Source organism: Thermobia domestica, chromosome 3 (genome assembly GCF_964235325.1).
Source record: "Thermobia domestica chromosome 3, izTheDome1.hap1.1, whole genome shotgun sequence".
NCBI classification, from domain to species: domain Eukaryota; kingdom Metazoa; phylum Arthropoda; class Insecta; order Zygentoma; family Lepismatidae; genus Thermobia; species Thermobia domestica.
In genome coordinates, this window is record NC_137456.1 from 286,463,388 (window position 1) to 286,477,607 (window position 14,220).

At 34.4% G+C, this 14,220-nt stretch overlaps 1 protein-coding gene across 1 annotated transcript in view; it reads left to right on the forward strand.

Moving 5' to 3' along the window:
- LOC145682245 (uncharacterized) overlaps positions 1–14,220 on the forward strand; it is a 198,096-nt gene that overhangs the window by 51,559 nt on the left and 132,317 nt on the right. The gene's annotated exons all lie outside the window — the stretch shown is intronic.

Consider the following 14,220-nt stretch of genomic DNA (forward strand, 5'->3'; position numbering starts at 1 on the left):
ACGCAACTGCAAGAATACCTTTCATGTCCTCTATTGATCTTCAATTGAAACGGGAAGTCGTAGGAATGAACCACTTTCGGTTTCAATAGTCATATCCATAGAACAGGAATTGTAACAGTGAGAAGCAGCTCTCTGCATTCTATTCAGCGTTCTAAAAATAGCTGCCATCTTCTGTCTTGGGCCTCTATTCAAACCGGAAGTGGTCAAAATTCAGAAACTTCTTGTTTTAACGTTGAGAGTTATAGAATAAATCTATAATAGATAACAAGAAGCTGTTTTTTTGCAATCAGTTAAGCGTCCAAAAAATATACATTTCGTCTGTATTCTAATCTCTCTACTAAAATCGGAAGTGGTAGAAATCTACTACCTTTTGGGGTTTCAATATTAATTGTGAAAATAAAAATATTGCACTACAGAAACCTACTTTGTTTTATGAACTTTTTTTTTTTTACTTTGTTGAGTAGCCCTAACGTGTATTTTCTTTTAAAAAATGAAATAAGTCAAACTCGAGGTCATACGTAAACTAGTTTTACAAATGATTTACCAGTAGAGCACAAATTATTTACCACTCTGCTCATTCAGTACTGTCTAAGCTTGACTAAGTCAAACGGAGTAGCGCGTCTGAACAAAGGATTATGAATTAGGGAAACTAATATATAACAGTGCCGTATACTGGTTTCATGGCTTGGGCTACCACTAACCTTTATGACACCTGTACATTATTATTATTATTATTATTATTATTATTATTATTATTATTATTATTATTATTATTATTATTATTATTATTATTATTATTATTATTAATAATAATAATAATAATAATAATAATAATAATAATAATAATAATAATAATAATAATAATAATAATAATAATAATAGCTCTTCTTCTTTGGAGTAATGAGCAGTTGCTAGTCGGGAGTAGTTTCTCTTTAGTAACGCCTATGCTCTTCCTGCTGGTCTAAAAACCTAGAGCCCGCGAAAATGTAGATAGAAGTTAAAGGAAACAAACTTAGACTCCAAATTAGATACAAAAAATAATAACTTTACATGAGTTATACTACCCCTCGCTCATAACTCATAACTGATAAATTTTATCCTCAAAAGACCTCTCAAAATATAGGTCAGGAATCTATTTGAAAAGCAACTTTTGCCTTGTATGTCTTCCGTCTCTCAGAATAATTTGTTTTGTAGTCAAAATAGAGTAGAGTTATCAAAAGTTTGACAAGAATTATCTTTTGCCATGGCCATACTTATGGACGGCAGGAGGGACAATTCCTCCTCCTATTTAAGCTTTCCGCTAATCAAGAAGGGCCCACTTTAAGATAAAACTTTTCTAATCCATATGATACAATACTAACATGAATGTATAAATGTTGCATGGAATAGTTTCACCACATCCCATAAACATAGGCACATAAATCCTGCTGAAATGTGATCTGGGCCCATTTCAGTAAAATTATTAGTGTCCCCAGTAATAATACATCTTTAAGTTGAATTAAATATTATCCTCTCAATTTAACTCCTAAAGAATGGAATGGCCTCACGATGCCATTTCCAAAAGAACTCAAAATAATTTAATGCTGCTGATGCCCCATCATCATCTAAAAAAAAAAAAAAAAAAAAACCCTAAGATGAAGTATTAAATAGATTTATAATTCGAGACGAGACCAAGACCCAACTCAGTCTGTGTGTCGTTTCGAATCGAATGTTGGACCAAATGTCCCAAATCTTTCTTACCACACATTTAACTTTGTCACTAGTCCAGGCCAGGAATACTATCGCGAGGAGTAAATGTTCTGCAAAAATCGATGGGTTTAGCAACCTTAGAAAATAATATAAATAGTATTTCATTTTTCTAAAAACAATGGACAAAGTAAAATCTCGGAGATACGCTAGTATAATAATAATAGCTACAAATCGTTTCCTATCTGTTAAGATTCTACTATACTGTAAATAGAGTAACACAACAATTTTACTTTTTATATTTTTACTACATTTAGTGTAAATACATAACACTAAAACCTACATAATATAAAACTGTGGCATGATTTTCCCGGGGAAATTCTGAATTTCTGGGGTATTTTTCACCAGGCTAACCTCTAGATTCATTCCTTTTCAGCTGTTGTACGCAGTTATAAGTTAATAGTACATATTGATATGACATATTCGACAATCTCTGCTAAATAATTCGAAGGGGATTTTGCCATTTTAATTTTCTTGCTGACTTAAAAGAAAACTATTATTTTATTGTTAGGTATTATGTATGCACGTAATTTTAAGTGAACTAGACATATCTTGCCATTTTCGGAGTCAGCCGCAAAATGTTTAGAGATGTGTTGTCCCTTCCGTGGGTTTCCGCAGAAAAGAAAAAAGTGCTCATATTTTATCGTTAGTATGTACATATATACAAATTCAAGGTAACTGGACGTGTTCTAGCGTTTCTCTCACTGGCATTAAAATATTTCCGAAGGGTCGAAAATATTTCCCTTGAACGGGCTTTTCATGTAAAAGATAAAGTTCATAATATATTATTTTACTATTGTAATGTATGTATGAACGGAGCTATAACTGAATTAGTCATATTCTTCTACTACTTTCAGATTTAGCTGCAAAATATTTCGAGAGGGTCCATTAACTCTTTATACTAGTTTTCACAGAACAGGAAAATAAACATTATCCCTTATTTATTGTTGCTATGTTTGCACTAAGTTTCAAGTAAATTGGATATGGTTTTCTATATTATTTATTAGTTAAAAAATAAGTTCACTACCTAGTTTAAATCGAAGTAGTGGAAATGAATTTAAAGCTTCAAAAAGTATATTCCATGAAAATCTAATATTTTTACGAAATATATCTTGGACATATTTCTTAATATAAAGAAAGGGGCGAGGGAGTGATTCATCACTCATTTATGACCGATTTTAATTACTAGAACAGCAGATTACGGAAAAAGTGAAATAAAATATATATAATACTGCATCAAACCGAATGAGATTTATATAAGTTATTGTGAAACTATAAATAATCGGGGAGAGGGTAAAACCACTAAGCTATTTTTTTACTGATTTCGGCTCCATGTAGAGTGAATGATTAGGAAGCCTTAAGGAAAATATACGGCATATTACACTAAAATCGAACAGTTATAACCGGGGAAGGCGACTAAACGCCTTACCCCACACACAAAAAAATATCTATGGCATTCCCCACTTCCTAAAAAAAAATAAAATGGGCAAAGATAGGCTCGGAGGACGGCATGACGTCATGCAACCCCCCTTCCTTTTCAGAAAAAAAATGAAATGAAATCTTTGAGTTTTACGTCCCACGGTTATGCCGGTTAGGCTAAAGGAGACGGTGATGATGAGTAATGAATGAAATGGTGGAATGAAGAAAGTGGGAGGAAACGGGAGCATCCCGAGAAACCCCCACACACACGGTGTTTGTGCACTACAAGGTTCACTTGGCGGGGACTGGGATCGAACCCGGGACCCCAAGCACCAGGGGTGAACGCTCTACCACTGAGCCACCGCGGCACCCCTTCCTTTTCAGATCCACTACCCATACACTGAGAAAAATTCGTTCTCCGGACAGCGGTATATTGTACAAATATACGGAATCCACTTGCTTACTACAGAAATCAGTAGGGAACAAACGTTATCCGTATGCTACATAGGCCCTGCCCTTAGATGTTACATCATGTCGTTGCACGATGTGGGATATCTAATAGTCTTCCTTATAATATACAATATATATGTATGTTACCTTCGTCAACTATATGTTATATACGTCCATTTGCATGTGAGATCCTGATAGCCTATATTGTTTCATACGGAAAGTACGTACAGATGGAATTGGAATACTTATGCAGAAAGTATTATAAAACATGCGTTTTCAGTTATACGTTTGCTGTACGTTAAGTCCAAAAACTACAGGATAATACAAATGTAACATACAATTTTACGTATCACTCATTTTTTCTCGCTGTAGTTGTAACGGAAATTATCGAGAAAAATGTTTTTTAAGTTTAGGGGGAAGAGGGTTGAATTCACCGCTCATTCTTGAGTGATTTTAATTCCAAGCACTGGGGATTATGGAAAGAGTGAAAAAAAAAACACATTATATTGTATCGAATAAACTATAGAAAATTTACCATTGAACTCTAAAAGAAATGCACGGGGGCTAGGAGGGTAAACCCACTAATTTATTTCTTATTGCTTTTAACTCAGAGCAGAGGGAATAAAAATCGGGAAGCCTCAAATAAAAGTACGCCAAATTACCCCAAAATCGAATACTTTCTAACGAAAATTATCGTTGACCATACATACATTTTTTAAAAAAAATATGGAGAAAGGTGAACTTAAACTTTTATTCTTGGCAGATTTTAACCTAAAATTGAGGGATATACAAGATGTCATAAAGAAAATATAGTATATACCAACTTTTGTCATAAAAATATTTTACATAGTTTAAATTGAAATATTGTTTTCCATGTACATGTGTAAACTTGCAACATGGGATTGAATTTACTCCCCCTTCCCCCCGCAGTATACTTTATGAATTTTAACTCTAAACAATAGCATTATTGCTGCAAGTGAAAGGAAGACACATAGCACGTAACCAGATTCCGCTAGTCTACCGTAGTCTTAACTTAGGAAGTTTTCCCATTGTCTCAAGATGCTGGGTAACACTTTAGCTCCTACTGAGAATTGAAACCAGGAGCTACGTGGGGTCTACTGAATTCAGATTCCCCGCCCTCACTAAACTTCGTAGGTTGACGAATGTTTGTGAACTTTCTTAACACAAGTATATTTGTTTCATATCGAAATGAATGATATGGCCTAAAAATTGTATTTTATATCTCTAGCACTATCATTTTTTCTGAGAAATAGGAGGCACTAATTGACAATTACTTAGTCTTTTCAGATGTTGAATAACACAGGTTAAATACTACAATATACGTATAAGACCCCCCAAAAATCTTTGGATCCAGAAAATAATAATAATAATAATAATAATAATAATAATAATAATAATAATAATAATAATAATAATAATTGGACGCGTGCCTGGTGTGCTCTAAACATTCATTTAATTATGTAACAATATTTCAAATACAGCCTCTAAGGCCAATTTACAACAGAATATTTTAACATCAATAGTGGAAAAAGGAAAGAAGAAAATCAGGCAGGATTTATGCTTAAAGATAACATCCCGACATTCACCTTGTGGAACCGCGAAAAACTGGTGTAACTAGTCAGGGTAGCAAGCCACAAGCTTTGCACCTAGGATCTCCCTTTTGCGAAGGAAGAACGCTAACCACTAGCCTACGCTCGTTAGAAATAATAATAATAATAATAATAATAATAATAATAATAATAATAATAATAATAATCATAATATCTTTACTCAATATAGTGAACCAATTGGGGATCTGCCGGGATTAAGAATCAGCAAACTCCGCTGAAATACCCCGTGGCCATGCATCACACAATTTTCTAGCTATTTTGTGGGTTGTATAGAACTGTAAAGTTTTGTTTTAGTAATAATAATAATAATATGATTTTCACAGGCTTGCGCCCCCATTCATGGAGCAGGTTTCACATCAAATAATCCTATTCTTGTGGACAGCGAAGAGCGCTATGAAAACAAAGCAAGATGAAGAATGAAAGACATTGTCTATTTTTCCCTCCCCTTTGCCACTTTTGGCTCACTCTATGCTTCCCCCTGACCCTGCTGCCCCTTCCACGGTTCCACCTGCCTTGTGACTGACTTTCCCCTGTGATATTCACAGAAATCGATCAAGTTCCTTTTTCTCCTTACTGCTTTAGATTTGCAATAACAACATATGAAAGTGAAATTTCTTTCTGCTTCACCACCTGAAGAACGAAGTTCAATGTGACCCTCTGAAGAACAATACAATTGAAACCATGGCCAAGGAACTCTCCAAAGATCTGATAAGATCTGTAACTGATGAACACAATACCTTTACCAAACCTATCTGATCAACTGTGTTACTCATGTGGCAAATAGTCTTTGTAACGAAATAGCTTCTGTTCCACACATTTTCGTTCCATTAGATACCCGCATAGGAAAGAATCTCATTCTGGTGGTACGAAAGCTGGATTTTTTGCCCAGAGGAGTTATAAAGCATACCAGAAACAGATTTGTTCCTTCAATTAGTTACGGTACAATAACGTTACATGCTCGAATAACGTTACGGTGTCGTAACAAAAATTGGTGGTATACCTTGTACCTACCTACATTAAATAACCAATAATTTTGTTACAGAGAGCTATTTTCGTTACGTTACAGTTACGTTAAGTTATCCACCCCTGGTTTTCATTGACTTCCGCCATACCTGGTTATCATTGATCCCGGCATGGGGGGTTGTATCTGAAAACTAAGAGACTAAAGAAGCATGGTACCCATGAAGCCTCTTCGCACCCATAAAAGTTTGAAACGATGAAACAGATGTCAAAGCCACAAAACACGTAATTCACAATTTCAAAGGTACCCCGTATGGAGGTAAAAACATGTGCCGCAACGTCCCCCGGAGAGTGCCAGGAAGGGTGCAACTCAAAGTTTGAAAATTGCAAAATAAATTAAGTACTATATCATTTAAAAGTATTATCATGCAAAAACAACAACAAAAAAGATAGTGAGAGTCTCGAGTTTCTATTCTAAACTTGTGCAAAATAGCAATCATTCAAGATGGTAATAAATCCTTCATTGAAATCTCTGTGGCCACCTCTAGAAGCGAATGTGAAACTGTGAAAGCGATACGAGAAAGCGTACACACTAGTCTTTCCATTGGAAATATATATTGCACCAAGATAAAACAAGAAGTGACACATTGTGATTTATTACATCACTAATGTTAAATTCTATGTCCCACGGCTCCGTCTACAGGCTAAACGACAGATTGGTTGTGTATTATAAAATTAATTGTAGAATACAGGAATGGAAATAAACTAGGGCATCAATTATTCTACGGCTAACCCTTAGGTAGCCAAGTTCTTGAGAAAGGTATAAGCAAATCAAACAGAAACAAATTGTGGATATTGTCAAAGTTTGTGCCGAACTGTCGATTTTACTGGTAAATAACACTCATCTCGCATTAGCATTCCTTCCATTTTTATATTCTATCATTAATTTCGTAATTCATAATCAACTGTCCTTTAGCCTAAAGGACAGAACTGTGGAACTTAGAATTTAACATTAGTGATGTAATAAACCTACAATGGAGCACTTTTTATTCTACCTTCGTGCATTATACTTTGCTATAATAAGACAAGTGTTTACCTCTTTTGATATAGGTTTGACACTTTCTTATTTCTAGAGGTGGCCACGGAGTATGCAAGAAGGATTTACGTATTACCATCTTGAATGCTCGCTATTTTACATAAGTTTAGCATAAAGACTCGAGACTCTTAAAATCTTCTTTCTTTTAGCATTACTTTTAAATGATATACCACTTAACTCCCCTTGTAAATTTTAAAATTTTGAGTTGGACCCCTCCTGGCACCCTCCGGAGATCCTTAGGGGAAATAATTCTACCTCGATACGGGGTACCTTGGGAAAGATTAAATACGTGTTTTCCGGTTTCAACATCTGTTTCACAGTTTCAGACTTTTAGGAGTGCCAATGAACTTCACGGATACCACGTTTTAAGCGTCGGTGAAGCACCAATCAATGGGCAACTAACGATCTCTCGCGAAACATTGGTGGAACCGCAATTCCACTTATGTTTTAAAAATTATAACACCAGCAGCAGAGACGACGAAACAGTAACGCACCACAAAATTACTCCCCAAAATATTGTCTATATGAGTGACTTGTTTATATTTCGTTTATGTGAGTAAACAAAACAGTTAAATAATACCCCGGAGTGGTCGCGAACCATCAACGCTACGATTACTAAGCACATGTACCATTTCGGCTCATAAAAGAACATTTAAAAATTGCCAGGACACGTTCTGTTTATTTTTACTAAAGAGTTAATATTAAATTTTAGTTTTCTAAATTGAACGTCTTGTGATGTACTCAATTTTTCGCAAAAATTTGGACCTCCACTTCCTTCTAAGGGTATATATTAGAATGAAAGTGATATGCGTATATTAACTTCCCAGTTGTGATTGGGGCATAATTATATGCCAAACATCATTTCATTTAACTTTGCAATTTGACTGTGATGATAACGCAGGCATAGTTACTTTCAATATTTTAAATAATAATTCATATATTACAAGTGATTCATAAATATTTCTCCAGCAGTTAGGTCCTTAAAAAATTCACAGGTTGCATATCCAAATCCAACTCCTATTGCATGTTCCTATTATTGTAATTAAAAATATCAAAATCTAGAAATGCTTGAACTTCTGTTTTCATTAGAAACAAATGAAAAATGAGGAAAATGGAGGTAAAAGGTAGACAAATGTACTAGTCTTCAGAAGATGCTGTCCACAATGCATAGAGTAGAATGGGTCGGTTGTTCAGTGGAGTCACGGTGAGTGGTGGTTTCCTTTGTTTCGCGTATTTTTGACCCACAATACATTGTCCTCACATATCTTGACTCGTTTCACCCACTGACCAACCGACCCATCTCTGATTTTAACCTATTCTATTTCATTTATAAAAGAAACATACATCTAGACATTTTTCCCGATTGCGAAGGTTGGCTTGATACATATACTAGTTAAGATTTTCATTTCTTCTCATAGTGAGAAATTAATATGGTTAAAAGGTCCATCTTAAAGTGGGTAAAACTGCCTTCCAAGGTTATTACAAACGCTTCCTCGACTCCGAAAACTACCAATTAGACAAATATTTCTTTGATTTTTGAGATTTTATTTTTCAGCTCTTCCAGGTCCTTAACCTTGAAAGAAGGGGATAAATTTGGATATAAACGATATTGAGGGCGGCACTATCCATATCACCGAACGCAAAAATTACGGGTAACTCGTTAAGATCAGTCACTTTACATTATTTTACATGTCACACCTCCCAACTTCTATAACTTGGGATATTATAATACCATAATATTGTTTTCATAGATTGAAAGTAATATGTACATTTTAAGTTAGTATCTCCCCTTGGCAAAAATTTGCTGCAGATATACCGAAATTAAGCTGAGGTATACATTTATACAGAAACACCAAAATATTCAGAGCTGTTGGCAATAAACTCGATGCTGCCCCTGCAAAATTCAAAATTCAGCTGAGAAGTTCGTTCAAAAGTGTTGCTATTTATGCCAGTCATCCCGAAACTATGGACACTACACTAATATCAGTCATTTTGAATCACTGTATATGTTACTTCCTTCCACTCTTCTTATTTGATGTGCTATGGAATCTTATTTCTACTGGAAATTGAACTGAAACTTAAGGTCATCAGAAGTGCTCCCAATGAACTAGAGACGCGAAAGGTATGGGTTCGACAGTAACATTCCTCATTTTTAATTACTTTTAAATCTTACAATTTCTCACACCCCTTCACGCTGCTAATGGCTGCTTAACTTGAATGGCATCTTGAGTGCCACTGTTTATCGTAGCGAGCTCAAAATTATGGATTCCACACTAATATCTTTTTTAATCATTTTGATATCAGCCCCTGTCATTCCTCCTACATGAGCAAAGGAGAATTGCACCAGCTAGGCCTGAATTTGGTCTTCAATGGCATTAAAATTTCTACCAATTAACTTAGCGACCAGTGTCACATTTGAAGCTCGGCGTCCCGAGCATTTAGTGAATTAACAAATTTATTATAGTTAAATACCATTCATTTGATGCTACAAAAATAACTACGTAACAAAAATAACAAATGGGAAATACGTTCTGAATAATTTTTAGGTTCTTACGCTGTCATTAAACATATTAGAATAGTAAAAGAGGATTGTTCATGAAATAGTATATTCGTTCTTCATTCTTTAACATTTTCATACGAAAAAGTAAAACATTATTTAATTTTTAAATTTTCCGCTCTTCAGACATGCCGCGCTGGAGAGACAGGGCTAGTTGGCCTAATGGGAAATACGGCACTGTTAGGGACGCTAGAAAACTTTATCCTCAGTGAGTCACATATGATATGCATAGTACTAAGTGCGTCATTCCGCATACAGCATATCGAGCTTATCGATATATATAAATCAGATAGCAAACAAGCGCTCGCGAGAGACAGAGCGACCCAAGACATCATTACTTCCAGATTACAAAAATATGTCAAGTATTGAAATGAAAACCCACATGAATACTTCCCATTGTGGCATGCTCTATAAGGACAATTCCAGTCTGTGATTTTGGAGTACAGGTATTTTTGTGAGTGCTCCGGCTTTGGATATTCCATGTTTATACCACCTCTTTGTACATTGAATAATATTGTATGAATATAAATAACATGCTGTAATAATAATGTTGAGAAGTGTCCTGTATATGACAAATAGCTGCAAATAAATACGCTACATAACTTGTTTATTGTTATTGTACAATTCTCGTAAAAAGGTATTTAATATTCACTTACAATATACTGACATTGTGTCAACAACTCTCACATCTCAGATGTTACACTTTAAACATAATAATTACTTATGTCCTAAAATGGTTATATATATATATATATATATATATATATATATATATATATATATATATATATATATATATATAACTGATGTAATTATTTTATATAATTTTCTCACATTCAGGAAAACAAAATTTCATACTAAAAAACTTTTTATTCAAAATGGAATCAAACTCACGACCTTATGATTCAAAGTCTCGCTGTTTACCACTGAGATAAAATGACGACTGTGACTAACTTCCTTCTAACGATATATAGCGAATTACAGTTCAACAAAATTCCATTCTTATCCGTTAGTAAATATGTTTTTTTGTGTTTTGTTTCATTGGAAAGGTTCCTTCACATATCTAAATGATTCTTTCACTTGTGAAAAGCTAAATGTCAAACAATCATGTCCTTACATTAATACAAAGTTTCGAAATATTGTATCATTAAGTATTTCAATCAACGTTTTTTTTACACTTGCTAACAAGTCTTATTATATTTAAAACGAGAAAAACACACCTGCATATATTTTCCCGATTATATAGTTTCACTTGGAGGTTCGAGCCTAGTTGACTTTTTTCCCGAAGATACCCGAAGTTGGACTTAGAAACGTTTTGCTTCAAAAGAGTGCGGCCAACCTTTATGAGGCAAGGTGTACATATTTCACTATGTCATAGAAGTGAGAGTCATAATTTGGTCACTTACTTCATGATTCCTCAATAATAGACTCCATACTTGTATGGGTTAAAAAGCAGTTGATGCAGTCAAAACATAAAATAATATGTTTATAGAATAGCAATTTGCATGAATTTACATATTAATTGGATATTATTTATATTTGGTTTTAGCTTTCGAATGAGTAACTAAATGTTTTCAAAAATTGTTTAATAAAGTATTGTTGTTTGAAATTTTGCCAAGATAACAAGTCGTGATACAAGTTGAATGTGTGTTAACTTAGGTATAATTTGAGAAACTATTCTGTTTTACCATAACTATTTTGTTCCACATAAAGTTTCGCTCTTCCCTCTTTCTTTGTATATATGATATTCTAAATAACCTTGCGATTTGGTTTCTGTAGTTCCTGCTTATCTAGAACTGCTACAAGCCAATGGTATATTCGAAGCAGACATAAATTATTTTTATTTTGTGCGATGGCACTCTTAATTAAGTTTCATATAAAGATTCAAATGGTCAAAGTTGATTTCGCGTTAAATAAATTGTTACACAGATTTGGTTACCAAGCCCTAAGCCGGACTCAAAATATGTGGTCAGTCGCCCCGCGCTTTTCTATCCGTGTGAGTAGAGAGAATAGAGAGGAAGAATCGGGTCAAGAGAGACATTAATTGTACTAACAATAGAATGTCTCCCTGACGCAGAACCACACGCATGTGTTAGTGGCAAGACCCTGGCTTTGATTTACCCAAATCACAGAGATCGACTAGTGCATTTAGACTACTAGGCATCACTTAGGCGTTTTGTGAACAAAACATTATTTAGTTGAACAAAAATTCAAACTTCAGAATGTATTAATCAATGTGAAAAAATGTATCTTCCCCACCGTGATGGGGCAAAACTCATAGAAGCTAGAAGTCTTGGCCACTATTGGGCATGCGCGTGAAAAATTCTTCAAGGCTTGTGTAGCTCGTTACGTCAAGTCTCGAGATGCATCAAAAAGTGGAAGAAATACGTGGGACGACCTCGTTATATAAGTAATGAACCTCCCCGAGCTCAGGTTTTTACTGCGCCATTTATTTAATGTTCAGTTGAAACCCGTGGCTTCTGCGCTCTCAAAGCTCAGGTATGTAAGATAATTTTTTTCTTTGCTTCACTCAGCGAACATGTTTTGAGCACATGGAAGTTTTTTCCGCACGAGGATTCAGCCGTGACTTCGATATAAAATTAAACACTTGAATCTGAATAGTATTTCTTACTCCCCGAATGCAAGTTATTGGTACAAATACTCAACGTTACCACCTTTTACTAAGTATGGGTTAACTTCTCGTTTCTTCTAGCAACATAGAAGCTGAGGCGGGGCTATACCTGCTCATGCCAAGAGCGATGTTGTAACATCTTAAAATGTTCGCTCTTAATTTAACAATGTAGATCTCATTTGTTATTTTGTTATTATCCTTTTCTTAGTTTTTGTTAATAAAATGAAAGATGAAAATGATTCCTTTAATTTAGCAATGCAATCCCTCTGTACTTTGAGTCAGAATGCAGTCGTCATAGATTACCTGGTACTTGATCCTTAGTACATTATCTTCCTCTGAGATACAATGTTCCCTCCTATTGTACACTTTCTCATCATCTTCGAACGAATAAAGCTAAAGACGTACTTGATAACGATGCTTAAATGAAGTTGGACTATTAGTACCAGATTTGACACACTGGGTGAAGGAAAAAGCAATAGTCACGAAAACACGAATACACGAATATAAGTTTCCCTAATGGGCCGCTAAAATTAGTACAATACACATTGGGCCGCTGAGAAGTTTGTTTTTAAATCAATTTTACATGAATCCCGAGGGGACACTACGCGAATGTACCTTGTTAAAATTACTTTACATTGCCTTCTTTACTGTGATTCTACAAAATTCTAAGGCTTCGAAGAACTAACGACAAAACGTTTCATGAAATATTTCCCTTAGTTACAGATTTTCATGTATTTTATTACCAACAAAAGCCGAAAATCTAATGTTAGGAGTGTTGTGCCAATAAAATGACACAAGAGGACAAGGAAAAAAATATCTCTCGTTTGTTCGCAAAACCCTCTACGCACAAAATTTCCAAGTTCTGCGGCAAATATTTTCAGAAACTTTTAATGAATAAATCATTCATTCAGGCATTTATTGGATGTCCAAGCGTTTTAAATAATAGTTGTATTTACTTTGTAACAAATAAAATAGTTTTAAAATACAGATATTAAAACCAAATAATAATGTTAATTAAAAAGTAATTCACAAGAAACCAAGACAACATCATACGTAATCAAATGCAGTTGAGTTAATTCCTCTACTCGCAGTCTTAACATAGATTTTAGGGAAATTGTTTTTCTGGCAACACTGTAATTTATATAGATGGCAACACTGAATATTCTTCAGGTCCAGATTTCCTGTTGTAGAATAGCATTATCTATGATTGTGGTAACTTGCATTTCATTATCTCCTTTCACTGATGAATCATCAAGCAAAAGAAAATGAATGAAGTAAATTTCGTATTATTTTTAGTAAGGCAGGCTCTTAAGAACAATATAATGTTGCTAAAATAGGAACAGGTACAATCCGAATAGTTAACTGAAAAATAAGTTACAATAGTTCTCCTTGACTAACAGGTTATTCTTCATGCATTTTTAGTCAATACTCTAAGTAGAAACTAACTTCACTAAATTACTGAGTACAACCCCTAAATAAATAGCTAAGGGAATAAAGACATTAATGATTAAAATACGGGCCTAACGTCAGTTTGTTCCACAAAAGTACAATGTGGTTCAGATCCCCCATTAAACAGTAGTAACATGTTTCGTGTAGTCTCCCTACTCCAAATGAGCAATAAATCAACTTCTATATTCAACATATATTTTGCGCAATTCAACAAAATGGATGTTGTTGAATTGTATGTACGGTCCAGCTACTCGTCGCACATAGCCTTAATTTCGAATTA